A 16,283-nucleotide genomic window follows, 5' to 3' on the forward strand; every position below is an offset into this window, starting at 1 on the left:
TTTAAGTACTCCATGTACTCCCGCCGGGTGACTGCAACAATGACAATGATGGCAATGCCACTGATGCAGCCGCCTATAGCCAACTCCCACCAGGGAAAAGTATTGCTTCTGCGTTCTACGTTCTCTGAATCTGAAATACAAAATTTGCTGTGAAATTTCAGTTGCCTCCTGGCTTTCCTTTCACTCAGATTTATATTTATGTCACATCTGTGCTTTTTTACTTGGAGACTTAAAAATTACTTTAAAGTCTTGTCAACACACAATTAGTATTCTTATTAATGTTCCGTACATTATAAATAAAATATACGTTTTTCTTAAGCAACTTTGTTGCTAACAATTTGACTCCTATACCTTCAAACTCGGCCCTTCTCCAAAGTCTCCGGACAAGGTGCACGGTACCAGCGGCCGCAATGGCCAAGCCTGTGCTGCACATGACCAGCCGAAAATTACCGGACGGGATAAAATTTAGAATCGCCATTGGAGCTGCACACAAAACACAGTGATCTCTTGAAACACAGTGATAAAAGGTTCATCCGATTTATAACCGTTCCTGTACGTAAGTTTCCCATTAGGTAGCCTTCTTATATATACTTGCTTCATTATACTGTCAAATAATTAAATTAATTAGAGTGATTAACTCGTGGCGGCGTATATTTATGGGTTTGTAGGAGAAAGCGCATGATCCGTACTGCGTGTGCACAGTTAACTCTGGCGGGAAAGGCGAAATCTTAAAACAGCGACGTTTGGCAGTAATGTTGAAAACATATTTTTGACAAATTTGGCACTGTTCTATTTGAGGATGCAAGCTAAAAGGCTGTTACCAGCCACCACTGTCCAATGTTTAATAGAGGACTTCCAGGCATTGCACAGCAACAACATTGAGCATATCTTATTGTTAAGGAAAATTAAAAGGCAAGGTTTCTGGGCAGCGCAGTTGCAAGCCTTGGTGGACGCAAGCCTGTCAGAATGTGAGGTGAGCATTAAATACAATGTGCGTCCCAGTAGGACATATCCCAGTCCCTGAAGGACCGTTCACATACTTAGTGATGGACTTTGTGGACATGGGAAAAGCAGGATACGGAAAGCGATACATGCTAGTGATTGTGGACGGGTTCAGCAGATGGGTGGAGGCAATTCCATCCAAGGACAAGGGGGTGATGACAGTGGTGAAATTCCTGTTCTGAGAGGTGATACTGAGGTTTGGGATACCAACTGAAATAAGTTCTGATAATGGACCTGCCTTTGTGGGGAGAGTCACTAAGCTATTAATGCATACAGGATGGAAAAGCATTGTGGGCAGTTTAGGCCAAGGGAAGGGGGATAGCGAGATATCGTAGGGCAGAAATTGAATTTTTTCAAAAGTCTTATACTCATGAGTATTTTAAGAATAATGGGACAGAGGAGGTAGCCATCTTCTGGGGAAACTGTGGAACTGTTTGGGATGTGAAAGGCAACCAAGTGCAGAATGGAGAAGTATCGAGTATTCCGCTGGATGCACTAGAGAACCAGAGTGTGCCTCTGGCAGATACGTGGTGGCTGTGTGGTCAGGCAGGAGGATTGAGGCCTACTCTCCCCAATGATTGGGGAGCCCTCTGCACTAGGGTGATGCTAGCTAGCCAGGTGGATATATACTCTGAAAAACAGCCCTCTAGGTCCCACAAGTCTGTTGCGAAATACGAAGACGATCCCAATGTATACCTAGATGCTATAGGCCAGCCAAGAGGCATTCCAGACAAATATAAGGCAAGAAATGAGATAGCTGTAGGGTTCGAATCAATATTCATTTGGCCTACTGTTAATAAAAATGTGGAGTGGATAAATTATCTGTACTGTAATCAGCAGAGGTTTACCAACTATACCCGGGAAGCAGTGGCATCTCTGGGGGAACAGCTTCAGGCCACCAGTCTGATGGCATGGCAGAACAGGATAGCCCTGGATTGGCTTCTGGCGGAAAAAGGGGGAGTGTGCATGCTGTTTGGGGATCAGTGCTGCACGTTTATGCCGGATAGGTGGTTTACCGAGGCTATGAGGAAGCTGCAGGGTATACAGGATGAGATGGCAACATGAAGGGATGTTTGACTGGTGGTATACTATGTGGGGTAGTTGGAAACAAGCCCTTATGAAAACACTCTGTGTGGGTGCTGTGCTCATTCTTGCTCTGTTACTAATCCTTTGTGGTGTAGTTCCTCTAGTTCACTCCCTAGTGGAGAGAGCACTGTCTCGGCTGGCAACAATAGCTGCAATGTCTAAAGTGGTGGCAAGACTGTTTGGAGCGGCAACCTCCTGGACCAACACGGAAATGGATGGCGACATAGACGGCTTAGACATGCTCCTGCCCACAGCTGAAATTCAGCCGTACCAGTCGTGATTGCTCGATGCTGGAAATGCTGAAGCATGCTTGCCTCCCATGACATCTGAGACTTTCCTGCTCACAACAGAGTGTCTATTATAGTGGTCTACAGTGCTATCAGTTAACCTTTCAGTTATCCTTGTATTAGACATATATGTTTATGTATTGAGATTGTGTAGGTGATGTAGTTCTGGTGGATTATGTAGACAAGATACTGTATGCAATGTATCCTGGGGAGTTTATTACATGGCGATCCTCCCCTCTATTTGCTGATGTACTCCCTGTGCTGCAGATGTTTGACTCTGAGTGCTGGTAGTTTGTGAGCCATGCCAGTCATGAACCCTGAAGGGGGGCCGTGCCCTTGGCGGGCTGGGGGTGGAATTTCCCTAGATCTTAGGGTTTTCGCCCTCCTTCCTAGGCTAGATGGACAGGATTGTGTGTGGGACTCTGGAGTCCCAAAGAGAGGAAATATATGGAATACTATTTAGGACTATACAATGTAGAACATAATCATTATGATGTTATTAAAAAGTATGCCAAATATTCATGATGAAATCATTACAATGTAATCAACACAATGTAATCAATTGAGTATGTATTTGCACCTTATGATAGCCTCAAAGTTTCTGTTAGCTACAGTATTTAATGCTAGCTATGTATGAATATCCACCTTTATTAGTGTTGTAGTTTATCACTACGTTGAAGGACAAATATATTATCAACCCTCTAGTCAGACAATATGCAACAAGTTCAGTGTTTTATAAGTTAATAGCAGCATTTTGTAGTCAATCCGAGACTTAACTGGAAACAAATTACCAACAATAAGCGAATAAGTTAACAATAATGTGAAGTGCGGGCAGATAGTGAAACATTGGGGGGTAATGTAATGTAGCTCAGAATTGGTGTTTGCTCTGATTACTCCCACTGCTTATATGATTGGTGATCATATTAAAAATCCACTGGAGGATGAGATTTGGCAGTTTTGCCTCCAGCGATGAGAGATAGTTGATATGGTGACAGCCCCAAAAGCACATGCTAATCAGGTAGCATGTCTGAGAGTTTTCATTGAACAGTATATTGAGTCAAGAGCCTCACTGTTTCCAGATACAGCACTGAAACCGAAGCATCATTTCTTACTGCACTATCCAGAGCTCATACTGCATTTTGGTCCACTCATTTGGTTGTGGATTTTGCGTTTCGCAAGCAAGCACACATTTTTCAAGCAGTGTACAAAGAAGCTGCATAACTTCAAAAACCTGAATAATACTTTGGCTGAGAGGCATCAGCTTCTGCAAGCGTATCTTCAGGCCGGCAGTCTCTTCACACCAAATCTTCAAATGCAGCAAGCTGGTGAGTTTGATATCTACTTGTACAGCCTTGGAACCCGGAAGCTGTTAGATTGGCAGGCATCTAACCGGCTGTTACTTACAAGGGCACCAAATACCAGAAACCGATGGTTGTAATTATGACATAGGATATACTTTTGGAAAGCGAAACAGAACTAACGGTGCCCATGCAATCAATTTTTATTCCGATACCTTTAGTTTGATGCTTATGCTCACATTGTGGGACAGGGAACCTCCAGGGGCACATACTGTAAACCACAGACATGCGCAAGGTTAAAGTTTTCCTGTGTCTTTTACTTTTGTAACATTTTCAAAAGCAATGGCTGCAAGTTTTTGTTTTTTTTTTACTTTTCCATATCTTAGTTAATATTTACAAGTGACTTATTTTCTATGCGCTGTTTTATTTTGGTAATGTGCAAAACAAGACTACCAATGATTCACTGGATTGCAGGGATGCTAAATTACGATACATACCTGCATATGTTAGTGTATCGTTTACTTGTATTTCCGCTGATGATTAACCTTAGCACTTATCGACCAGCTTGTTGTAACTTTGCTATACCAGATTAGAGATCTCCTGAGTCTTTTCTGTTTTGTTTATTGCAATTTCACTCATAGATTTTCACCTGTCACATACAGAGAAAACACGTAGGAGGAATAGTACACTACTGTATAAACATTTATAAATATACTAATGTTATGAATGGTGCAAACATGACATTAAAATAAAGATGGTTTACACGAACCCACTACTCGTTCAGTATGCCTGAAACAACGGTAAGGGGCGGCTCCTCGCTTATGAACCAATTCGCTTAGCGACCTTTTTGTAGGAACGGAAATCGATGAGCAGTGACTGTATTGTTCATTCTGTAGCTTTGTCCCCCTGTTATCTGGTTGTCTTGTTTTTGCCAAGTTCTCTCTCTGTTCTAGCGTATTGTTAAGGCAACATGGAGAGTAGGAAGAGGCAAGGGAACATAGCAAACTCATAATACAACACAGTAGCTTCTAACCTTGTTACATAATGACCAACTCAGGAACATAAATACACAAACCGAGCCGGGTAACGAAGCAGGAGGAGTGAGATGAAACAATTAACCAATCAGGTAGAACGCACAAGAATTGGTGCAAGAAACCAGTGAACAGGTGAAACTAATAATTGGATCAAGGAACTAAGTTAACCAGTATTGTACTGCCAGTGATCCTCGCAATGTTCAGGGCAATTATTCTAAAAGTGCCCCTGGCAGTTGTCAACTGGTTAACAAGTGGAAATCTCTAAAGGCTACTGGGAATATATATCTGAACTGGTCATCAAGCTCCACCCTTCTGCAGCTCTTAACCGTGAAGTTCTGGTGGGGACCCGTCAGACCAAGCGCTGAGGGGAAGTGTATAGACGCAATGAAGCACTTCATGTACCCCAGCCGGACGACTGCAATGAGGATGATGGCAGAGGCACCGATGATCCAGCCATGTGCAACCAACTGCCACCAGGTATAAGTATGCATCCTACAATACAAAGCATGCACAAAATACAGGTTTAAATGCTCAGAAACTACACAGATAATGCATCAGCTCTCTTTGAGTTTCCTGCCTAAGCATCAGTTTTATTAAATCAGATACTGGTACTCACTGCTGACACACCACCACCCTGGCCTCCTCAGCATCCTGCAACATAGGAGTGGATTATCACTACAGCACCACTAGTGTGTCAGTCCATCACATCACTGCAGTATTAACACCCAGCCAACCATATTAACAATGCTCATCATCAAGTGGTACACTGAGCAAAGGGATGGATTCCCAAAGTGGTATCGGCCCATTGACTTTATTGACAGCCTTTATAAACAGTTATACAGAAAAAGTTTAAATGTACATGTTTAAATGTAAATGATCTGATTTCTTTATAGACAGATATAAATGTGTATAATTATACCTGCTTCAAGATGACCATTGCATATGTAGGATGACTCTGGTCATCTGGCAATTCTATGTTCTCTGAATCTGAAATACAAAATTTTCTATCAGCTTTCAGTTGCCTCCTGGCTTTCCTTTCACTCAAATTTATATTTATGTCACATCTGTGCTTTTTTACTTGGAGACTTAAAAATTACTTTAAAGTCTTGTCGACACATATTAGAAATACGAATTAGTATTCTGATTAATGCTTCGTACATTATAAATAAAATATGTTTTTGTTAAGCAACTCCGTTGCTAGCAATTTGACTCCTATACCATCCAACGCGGCTTTTCCCTGAAGTCTCTGGACAAAGTGCACGGTGCCAGTATCTGGCAGTTCTAGGTTCTGTGAATCTGAAATACAAAATTTGATTTAAAGTGTCAGTTGTCTCCTGCACTGTAAATTATACTGTAGAATTTATAGTAAATTACTGGCAAAAGTTTTGTTTTCCTTCGTTACTTTTCAAATGGGGCGCTCGTCTCTGCTCCACTCCTGCATTCATGGCTGCATCGCATCATAACCAGACATTTTGCATAAAAAGCAGTTTGCTGGCAGATAGCAGGAGACTGGCTAGACATACAGTACTTTTGTCCTGTGTTAGCTTTCTGTACGCATCTCTTGTGTGCCGACCCATGTCTTAAATCAGCCATAAAATACCCTCAAAACAATTATTTATCATCTGATGAATTTGTTTCTTACCTCTTGGTTCCTTTGTTAGGCTTCCTTATCCATAAAAAGATTGGTTTTAATATTTTTGGTGTGGATTTCTGGACCTATCTTTTGACAGTATACCTCTCGTTTTCAATAAAAAAATAATGATAAAATAAGCCTCAAGTATATTAAATAAACTGAATTAGTCTTATCTTGCCTTTCATGTCTGGGCATGCCTTGCCTAGTGAAAGTTTTTATTTATTTATTTTGTTTAAATAGAGGTTCCTGGTGCAATGCACAAATTTATGTGGTGCTTTTATGCATTTTAAACTTAAAAACACGTACCAGAGCTGTTGTAATCTTGATCAGAGCATTTATAATTTAGTGATTTTTTTTTTGTTTGTTTTGTTTAAATAGAGGTTCCTTAGAAATGTAAAAAGCCTTGATGCAGTACACAAATTTGTGTGGTGCTTTTATGCATTTTAAACTTACAAACGGGTCGGTGCCGACCCTAACACCAGAGTGGATAATATCTTGACCACAGCATTTATAATTTAGTTAATTTATTATTATTGTTTTTTAAATTTTATTTAAATAGAGGTTCCTGACAAAGTTAAAAAGCCTTGATGCAGTACACAAATCTATGTGGCACTTTTATGCATTTACCCAGAAAACATGCCCATTTGGGTCCCGCATGGGCAGGTGTGGGTTTACTGTGGGTCAGTGTGGGCAGGGCAAACCCACACTAATCCCACATGGGGCCCATGCGGGTTAGCCCACGTGGGGCCCGCAGCAGTTTTGCCCTTTGGGGCCCCCATGTGGGTTTTCTGTGGGCCAGCCCCTGGCCCCCCTGTGAGTAAGCCCATGCAAGGCCTGCTGCAGTTTTGTTTGACAGCCCCTTTTAGAACTGCACACAGTCACCAAGGCAAGTAATTATTATTAATTATTATTACTGATTAATGAAAATTATTATTAATAATTTATTATTATCAACAGCAACATCAATAATAATAATTATTGTTGTTGATGATGATGATTAATTAATTATTATCAATAATAATAACAGTTATTATTATTATATCTAAAGCTGTGTGCCTCACTTTGGCTGTGGGTTAGACAACAATCCCGTCATAGAGAGTGTTCTGGCCCTGCCATTTATTTTGTGTGGTCACTGGAGACACATTCCCTGCCCTGTGCCTTAGCTTCTGCAATAGGCTCTGAACCCCCAGCGTCCCTGAATAGGACACGAGGGTACAGAAGCTGGATGGATGTGTAAGGATAGTGACTGTCACAGGACCTGGAAAGAGGCACCCCCCTTACATATTTTATTTTATTGTCCTATGTTCATGGATAAAGTTCATGTTATTCTTTGTATAGTGATGTTTTGGCACAAAATACTTTTATGTTTGGTTTATTTTCATATATCTGTGCTCCAGTGTTGTGTATACAGGCGACAGCAGTGTGAGTTTAGATAGACAGCAAGCAGGCGTTGTTATTCAGTTTTGCCGCTAGTTGGAGTCTGTCCTGTCAGTGAGTGTCTGTCAGCCGTTTCAACGCAGCAGACTTATATTGTTGAGAAGCGAGAAGCGGGACGGAGACGTGCTCACGGCAATGTGCCGCTATACCTGTATATTTGCAGAGTAAAGAAGAACAGAACAAAACCCCAAAGCGCGCCTGAGTCATTCTTCAAGTGTGCTATGGATGGATGGGGGACACGCGCCGGGCGTTTGAGTGCAGCGGGAAGCTCGCGATCTCGAGACAGGTGTTTCGACCGTTATGAGAGAAAGCGACAACGACAGTGAAAGCTAATTAAAGCAATTATTGTTCATCCCTTGATAGCAACATTTAAAGGCACTCCCTGTGAGTATAAATGTTACGTTAATTTACATGTTTAACCGCATTCAGTTTAACCACATTTTGAGTTGTTGAAAACCACAATGAATGTTAAATTGCTCCGTTCTTGTCAGTTCAATACGTATCCGCTTGATCGGCTAAATATAGGTTATACTTAAATATAAGGTAAGTAAGGAATAATTGACGACGGGCCGTTGAATTATTAGAAAAATAATGCACACCCGAGGTGGTAATGCGGCCACGACGCGAAGCGGAGCCGCTTATACTACGGTTGCCACACCTCAAGACATCGATCAGATTATATATTTCAAGGGATTCGTCCGGTTTTTCTACTTAAATCGCTATTGTGAGTAGGATTATTTCTTCCGCATCTAATCCAACGACTCTTTTGCTAGTTCCAAAACGTCATTAGCTGTTGTTTTTTTGGTGTTTTCTTCGTGTTTTTCTCCCTCGAGTATGTCTAGCTGTTCTTCGCTGACCGTTTTATGTCTTTTGTTGTTGCTGGCTGCCTTTGATGTCCGCTTCCGTTTATGTTGTTTTTCATCTGGACTGTCTAATACTGCTGCAGCCCAGTTGTTGAAAGTTTCATATTCACCGTAAATATTAAAATTTACTTTCGGAAAATCGTCTGTCATGTTGTTGTTTTTGTTAGTCCTGTGTGCTGTATAGGTACTGTATGCTAATTTCCGTTATTAAAGTTAACTATGCGAAGTGATATGGAACTGTAATACGGTCAAGAGAGCTGCCTGGAACTACGTTCGCCGTGCGTTTCCCTGAAAATAATTGCACACCTCAGAACGTTCGTCAGCCAATCAGATTCAAGCATTCAACGGTCCCGTAGTATAAGATGTAATATTAAACGTTCCTTTATATATGCACATCTATATTGATGCGCAGAGGTAATGATTTACGCTATCTTAAGTATATATGTTCCTGTACATTTATTGGAAAGACACTTTCTAAAATTAAACGAAGCTAATCAATCTCCGCATAAGCAGTTAGTCTCACAAGTAAATCGTTATGAATTTCTTTCACATTATCTTTTTATTTTTGATGTGTAGTGTTGGTCATACGTATAACATCTACATACAGTGGGGGGGGGGGGGGGGCGCAGACAGACACCGACAGGATTCATGGTGTTCATGTGTTTCTTTTAATGACAGCTGTCAATATAACAACTGAACTAAACACCAGAACATCTTTTTATGACAATTATCCACAAAGTGTGCAGCTTTTGTCACTGCAGTATATTTTGTCTGCTTTTCAGGTGTTTGACGCGACATATTTTCCGACGCGTGCCCTCTGTCCGTTGGTGGGAGTGTATTCACCTGTGTGTGCGCGCGCATCAGGGCGGAACTCCGCCATGCGCGATACAGAGAGCAGAAGAGAATTCTAAGTGCGCGACCGTGTAGAGACAAAAATGACAAGCTGTTGTGTAAATAACTTAATAACTTAACATAAGGCTCCACATCGTACTCTGCTCTGCCACTAATCTAGTTTCTCTGTTGCCTCACATGAAGTATATCGCGGCCCTAACAGTATGCAGAAGTGAGGAGGGGTTTAGACCCCCCTAATATAATGGTAGGGGAAAACACTGATCTACATACAGTGTTTCGTATCATATAAAACAATATTGATGTAGGTGCTCAGACACGATTCATCTTGTAAATAGACAATATAAACGGTATATGTACAGTACTTTTATGTTTTTCTTAGCATTTTCTTGTCTCTAGATACCTTTATTGTACAGTACACCTATATATATTCTATGCCATGTTCTATCACAAGTTTATTACATTTTCCATTATAGATTGCTGCTGTCTTGTGAATACACTAATATATTATTACCTCAATTTAGGTAAAGTATCTGGCAACAACTGGGGGTCCCAACCCATCTGCCAACACAAGACGCATCCTTGTGTGTATGATAACCACCCCACTGGCCCAGCAGTTGTGGCCAGAAGATGGTCTTTGGGGAGATGCTGGTCTGCAGAGCAGTCATAGGTACAGTATGTAATGTTCATATGCAATTAGACCCTATAAGAAGGAGTACAAAATCAAATGTTGAATTTAATCATAAAGACCAAATTACAGAATATTTTGTGAATAGGAAATACAGTATACAAGTTTTGTGTTTCAGATTTCATTAGAAATTAAAGGCATGATGGTATTTCATAAAGACAGATCAGCCTGGCAAGTTGACTTAACTTAATTTAACTTCTAACTTGATCTTAAGTTCTGTTCCAAAGCTATAGTTTAACTCTGTTAGGGCCCTCGTTTTTTGGTTACACAGGGAGTCCTGCTGGGTCTGGTGGACCCATTGCATTTTGGGGCTTTTAATTCAACATATTCAAAACTTTTTTGTTAAAATTCTCAGCAGATGTTTACTTCATCCCGTTTGCAAGTAATATAAACAAAACATGTTACTTTTGTTCCCTTTACCTTTGTTAAATCACATTTATGAATAGAAATGCAACTCTTTTTTTTATTATTAAAATATAACAAAATAAGGAAATGCACCATAAAACAGGCATAACTGGAAAATAATGAACACATTTAGAAATGAAGCAAGTTTTTCCAAAACTATAATGTATTATTTATTTGAATTTCATTAGAAATGTAACCTATTCTGGTTAGTTTACACATCTGTCTAAACAACACATTAGTCCCATCGAACATGGCTATTTTCATGCCAGACTAAACCACATATGAGGGGCAGAGTTTCAACGTGTGTGTATTGCAAATGTACTTCTTGCACTGGGTGCATGTATATTGTGTTTTTCTGTCCATCTTGGGTCCACACACTTCACAGCGCTTCTTTTTATTGCCGGCCACAATTAATGTGAAAAGATAAGGATCTTTACTAACACTTTACTCCTCTTTCTCAGAAACATAAATTATTACACTGCACCAGCATCAAACACTTACAGTACCCCAGGGTCTGCAGATGATGGTTCTGTCATTTGGCAGGATGTGGCACCATCATCTTCCTCCTGAATACCTCCTGAGGTACCTTTCGCAACAGGAAAAAAAATGCAGGGCACGTATATGTAGGCCAGCCCAAAGTGTGGGCAAACTGTGGGCCCCCAATGTGGCCCACTCTGCTTAATGTGGGCAGCCCACAGTGGCCCCACACGGGCCCCAAAGGGGCATGTTTGCTGGGTAAACAGCATTTTTAACTGCTGACCATAAGACCATAGGAAGGTTAACTCCTATACCTTAAAGTTGACTCCTATACCTTAAAACTCAGCCATTTTCCAAAGTCTCTGGACAAGGTACACGGTGCAAGGTCCAGTGTCCCTGTGCAGATCCATGCTAATTAAGGCTTATAATTCCAATTGGCACCAGTTCTAACCCCTTTCACAGGTAAAATTTAGCCAAACTCTTCGTTTCCCCACTTCTGGTCAGAGAGAGATCAGGGGAAAGTCAGGTTTACCTGGACCTGGGGCTTCAGTTTTTTTTTTTTTTTTTGAAGGAAGAAACATTAATTGGCAATACCTGAGTACAATACCCGAGCAATCGGACCTAACGGCACCCATGCGATCAATTTTTATTCCGATACCTTTAGTTTGATGCTTATATGCTCGCATTGTGGGATAGGGAACCTCCAGGGGCGCGAAAAGCACGGATATGCGCAAGGTTAAAGTTTTCCTGTGTCTATTACTTTTCTAACATCTTTGAAAACAATGGCTGCAAGTTTTTTTTTCTTTTTTTTTACTTTTTCATATCTTAGTTAATATTTACCAGTGACATATTTATTTTCTATGCACTGTTTTATTTCTGTAATGTGCAAAACGAGGCTAACGATGATTCACTGGATTGCAGGGATGCTAATTTACGATACATACCTGTACTGTATATGTTAGTGTATCATTTACTTGTAATTCCACTGATGATTAACCTTAGCACTTATCGGCCAGCTTGTTGTAACTTTGCTGTCTTTTCTGTGTTTTGTTTATTGAAGTTTCATTCATAGATTTTCACGTGTTTCAAACTTAGAAAACACGTAGGGGGACCAGTTCATTATTTATTACAGTATACAGTATACTATTGCTTAAACATTTCTAAATATACTAAAAATGTTAGAAATGGTGCAATGGAGACATTAAAACAATATCTAAATATGGTTTACACAAACCCACTACTCGTTCAGTATGTCTGAAATAATGGTAAGGGGCGGCTTATCTCGCTTATGGACCAATTCGCTTAGCGACCTTTTCGTCGGAAATCGGTGAGGAGTGACTGTATTGTTCATAGCTTTGTCCCCCTGTTATCTGGTTGTCTTGTTGATGCCCAGTTTTTGCGCTCTAGTGTATTGTTCTAGTGCTTCTATTTTTTTCCACTAAATTTTAGGTTTTGATTTTTGCCTTTTGTGATTAAATCTTAAGCACGCTGCACCTTTGGGTCTACCTGGATATGGAATCATAGGAGTGCCATAAAAAAGAATTAATCTGTAAAAGTATAAGAAAATAAATGTTGAATATGCAAGTAAAAGAAAAAGAATGCTTTTCTTCATTGCTTTGCTTTTCCTAGCAGGGCCAAATTGTCAATCAACTGGCATGTGACAGAACTGGAGGAAGCAATGTGTACATGCCATTCCATTCCCATAGGCCTAAACGGATGTTTATGTAAATGTTCTTGTTTTGTTTTCACTTTCTTTAGTAATTATTTTATTTTGATAGTTTAGAACATCTTATTTTTGTTTTGTATTGATAGTTGATTCATTACTACAGTATGTACATTAATTAACAATAGACATAGTATAAAATAAATAATTTATGGTGTTTAATCCATGGTCAAAATACTGGACAACTAAAGCATTTAGTATACTTAAGTTTTACGAAATATATAGAAGATAATCTTTATAGTTTAGCAAAAAGAAAAAAAAAACAAGGCAGAATATTTGTTTTGGATCACTACAGATGTATCTGTCCCACATTTTGGCTAGATGAGCTACTTCCAAGCGCTTACGATTTGAAACACATTACATTGATTTTAATTGGATACGAGTAGATTCAGGCTCAGATCCACTGTGGATCCGTAATCCGTATAGGATCTGGGTTTGAAGTGATGTGCAAATGGATTTCAGAACCGTGTTCATTCTGAAAATCCGGACCGAAGGTATGGGTACCCCTGAAACGTGCATGGAGCAATGTCCATTTGCAATCTGGGGAGCAAAGTCTGTCATTATGTAAAATAAAGTAAAAAATTTTGTTTTTGGGTATATTAATTGGCATCAACAACTGTAATTACTTTTCTATTTCACCAATTTCACATGACTAAATGGAAAAGGAAACACAAGGAAATGTAACAGGATTAAAGAGGTACTACATTTTCCAATAATATTTTTAATAACCTAGGACTTAATTCTGGCCACCCACTGGGGCCAGAGTCCCGGTGAACATACCAGTTTAAACCCCCCCCCCCCCCCCCGTGTGGGCTTATACTGGTTAACTGAAGGAATTTTTGTACTTAGCTTTCTCCAAGTCTTACCACTGTCTGCGGTACACTGAGCAAAGGGCTGGATTCCCAAAGTGGTATCAGCCCATTGACTTTATTGACAGCCTTTATAAACAGTTATACAGGAAAAAGTTTAAATGTACACTCTGATCTGATTTCTCTATAGATTGCTATAAAAGTTTGTTATAAAAAGTTTGTTATAGATTGTTATAAAAGTGTGGCTGCTCCGAAGTCACCCGTTCTAGTACCATGGAAAAAAATAAATAAGGGGGGGGATACAAAAACAACAATCGTAACGAAAACAGACATTAATCACCATGGTGACAGGGGGAGAGAAAAAAAAAAAGAAAACAAAGGTATACAGAAATAACACTAATAATGTAGTTGGGATGGAGAAAATGAATTGTGGGGGAATACAGAATACAAACAACCATAAGAAACATAACACTCATTACTTTAAGGACATCAAACAACAAAAATTATAACAACAACACCAATAATAATAATAATAATAATTAATAATGTTCCCCCAGCCCATCCCCCGGCAGGACGGACTGCTGCCCACCGCAGCGACCCGGCACGCCCCCCCTGACACTGCAGGATGATCTAAGGGGGGCCATATAGACAAAGAGCCCCTCCCTCACCCTGGAGCGGACCCGCGGCGACCGGGGAGCGGCAGACCCCCCACCCAGCCCAAACCGAACCCCCCAATTCACCTAGCAGGGCCCAGAGTGTCCCAAGGTTCCCCGGACTGCCCACGAGGGCCCCACCACGGCGCAGCAGAGCCAAGGACCACCCGGTCTGAGGCCCAAGAGAGGAGGTTGCCCACACCGGCCAGGGCCGTCCGAACCCCTCCATGATGGATCTTCCACCCGGCGGGCCACCCCACCCACGCAGGGCCAGAGACAGGGCGAAATCTTAAAACAGCGAGTTTGGCAATAATGTTGAAAACATATTTTTGACAAATTTGGCACTGTTCTATTTGAGGATGCAAGCTAAAAGGCTGTTACCAGCCACCACTATCCAATGTTTAATAGAGGACTTCCAGGCATTGCACAGCAACAACATTGTGCATATCTTATTGTTAAGGAAAATTAAAAGGCAAGGTTTCTGGGCAGCGCAGTTGCAAGCCTTGGTGGACGCAAGCCTGTCAGAATGTGAGGCTAGCATTAAATACAATGTGCGTCCCAGTAGGACATATCCCAGTCCCTGAAGGACCGTTAACATACTTAGTGATGGGCTTTGTGGACATGGGAAAAGCAGGATACGGAAAGCGATACATGCTAGTGATTGTGGACGGGTTCAGCAGATGGGTGGAGGCAATTCCATCCAAGGACAGCACCACTAGTGTGTCAGTCCATCACATCACTGCAGTATGAACACCCAGCCAAGCATGTTAAAAATGCTCATCATCAAGTGGTACACTGAGCAAAGGACTGGATTCCCAAAGTGATATTGGCCCATTGACTCTATTGACAGCCTTTATAAACAGTTATAAACATGAGCCCAGGGCCAGGATATTCAGGGTGGGTCATCAATCCTATAGGTGACATAAGCCGTTCCGGTGGCGAGGCATGGTGCGGGCAGAGAAACGGAGGTAACGATCCACTGGCGGCTGAGACACAGGGGTGTTTATTACATATTCATATTCAATGTTCGTGAACAACATATTCTTTTCAGTTTTCAATTGCATTACCTTCAAATTTAATGCCATTTTTTATGTGGACCTCCAGGTGACATGACCCCCCCTAACCCCCATGGAAATTACGCGTCTGGCTCCATCTCACTCAACGTCTTCTGAAGAGGACCCTGATAGCCACTACTTCCAGAATTGTCCTGCCAGTCATCCTCACACTGTTAGGGGCTATTCTAAAATTGCCCCTGGCAGCTGTCGACTGGTTCTGAGGTGGATATCTTGAGCGAAGGGGACCCGTCAGAAGACACGCTGAGTGGAAGCGTAGACAAGCATTTAAGTACTCCATGTACTCCCGCCGGGTGACTGCAACAATGACAATGATGGCAATGCCACTGATGCAGCCGCCTATAGCCAACTCCCACCAGGGAAAAGTATTGCTTCTGCGTTCTACGTTCTCTGAATCTGAAATACAAAATTTGCTGTGAAGTTTCAGTTGCCTCCTGGCTTTCCTTTCACTCAGATTTATATTTATGTCACATCTGTGCTTTTTTACTTGGAGACTTAAAAATTAGCTGACAAAAGGTACTTTATCTCAGCTGGTTACAAGACTCATGCCACCAGACGGGGTGCTTCCTGTCAACGGACATTCTGTTCCATTGTGACCGCTCCATCCAAGTCAACGTCTTCTGGAGAGGATCTTAGTAGCCACCATTTCCAGTATTGTACTGCCAGTGATCCTCGCAATGTTCAGGGCTATTATTCTAAAATTGCCCCTGGCAGCTGTCAACTGGTTAAGAAGTGGAAATCTTGAGCGATCTACTGGCAATTTGCATCTGAACTGGTCATCAGGCTCCACCCTTCTGGGCTGTTACCAGGCTGTTGCCAGCCACCACTATCCAATGTTTAATAGAGGACTTCCAGGCATTGCACAGCAACAACATTGAGCATATCTTATTGTTAAGGAAAATTAAAAGGCAAGGTTTCTGGGCAGCGCAGTTGCAAGCCTTGGTGGACGCAAGCCTGTCAGAATGT

The 16,283-nt window shown here is 41.2% G+C and overlaps 2 long non-coding RNA genes across 2 annotated transcripts; one reads left to right on the forward strand and one right to left on the reverse strand.

Moving 5' to 3' along the window:
- Positions 1-4,191: 4,191 nt before the first annotated feature.
- LOC140578635 (uncharacterized) lies at positions 4,192-7,157 on the reverse strand. Its single transcript, XR_011982905.1, has 5 exons — positions 6,350-7,157; positions 5,926-6,003; positions 5,627-5,694; positions 5,324-5,358; positions 4,192-5,199 (listed from the first exon to the last, which is right to left on the reverse strand). It is a non-coding gene; the product is annotated as an uncharacterized lncRNA (long non-coding RNA).
- Positions 7,158-7,842: 685 nt separating this feature from the next.
- Positions 7,843-15,139, forward strand: LOC140578636 (uncharacterized). Its single transcript, XR_011982906.1, has 3 exons — positions 7,843-8,161; positions 10,014-10,159; positions 14,149-15,139. It is a non-coding gene; the product is annotated as an uncharacterized lncRNA (long non-coding RNA).
- Positions 15,140-16,283: the final 1,144 nt, after the last annotated feature.

Source organism: Paramormyrops kingsleyae, chromosome 1 (assembly GCF_048594095.1).
Source record: "Paramormyrops kingsleyae isolate MSU_618 chromosome 1, PKINGS_0.4, whole genome shotgun sequence".
NCBI classification, from domain to species: domain Eukaryota; kingdom Metazoa; phylum Chordata; class Actinopteri; order Osteoglossiformes; family Mormyridae; genus Paramormyrops; species Paramormyrops kingsleyae.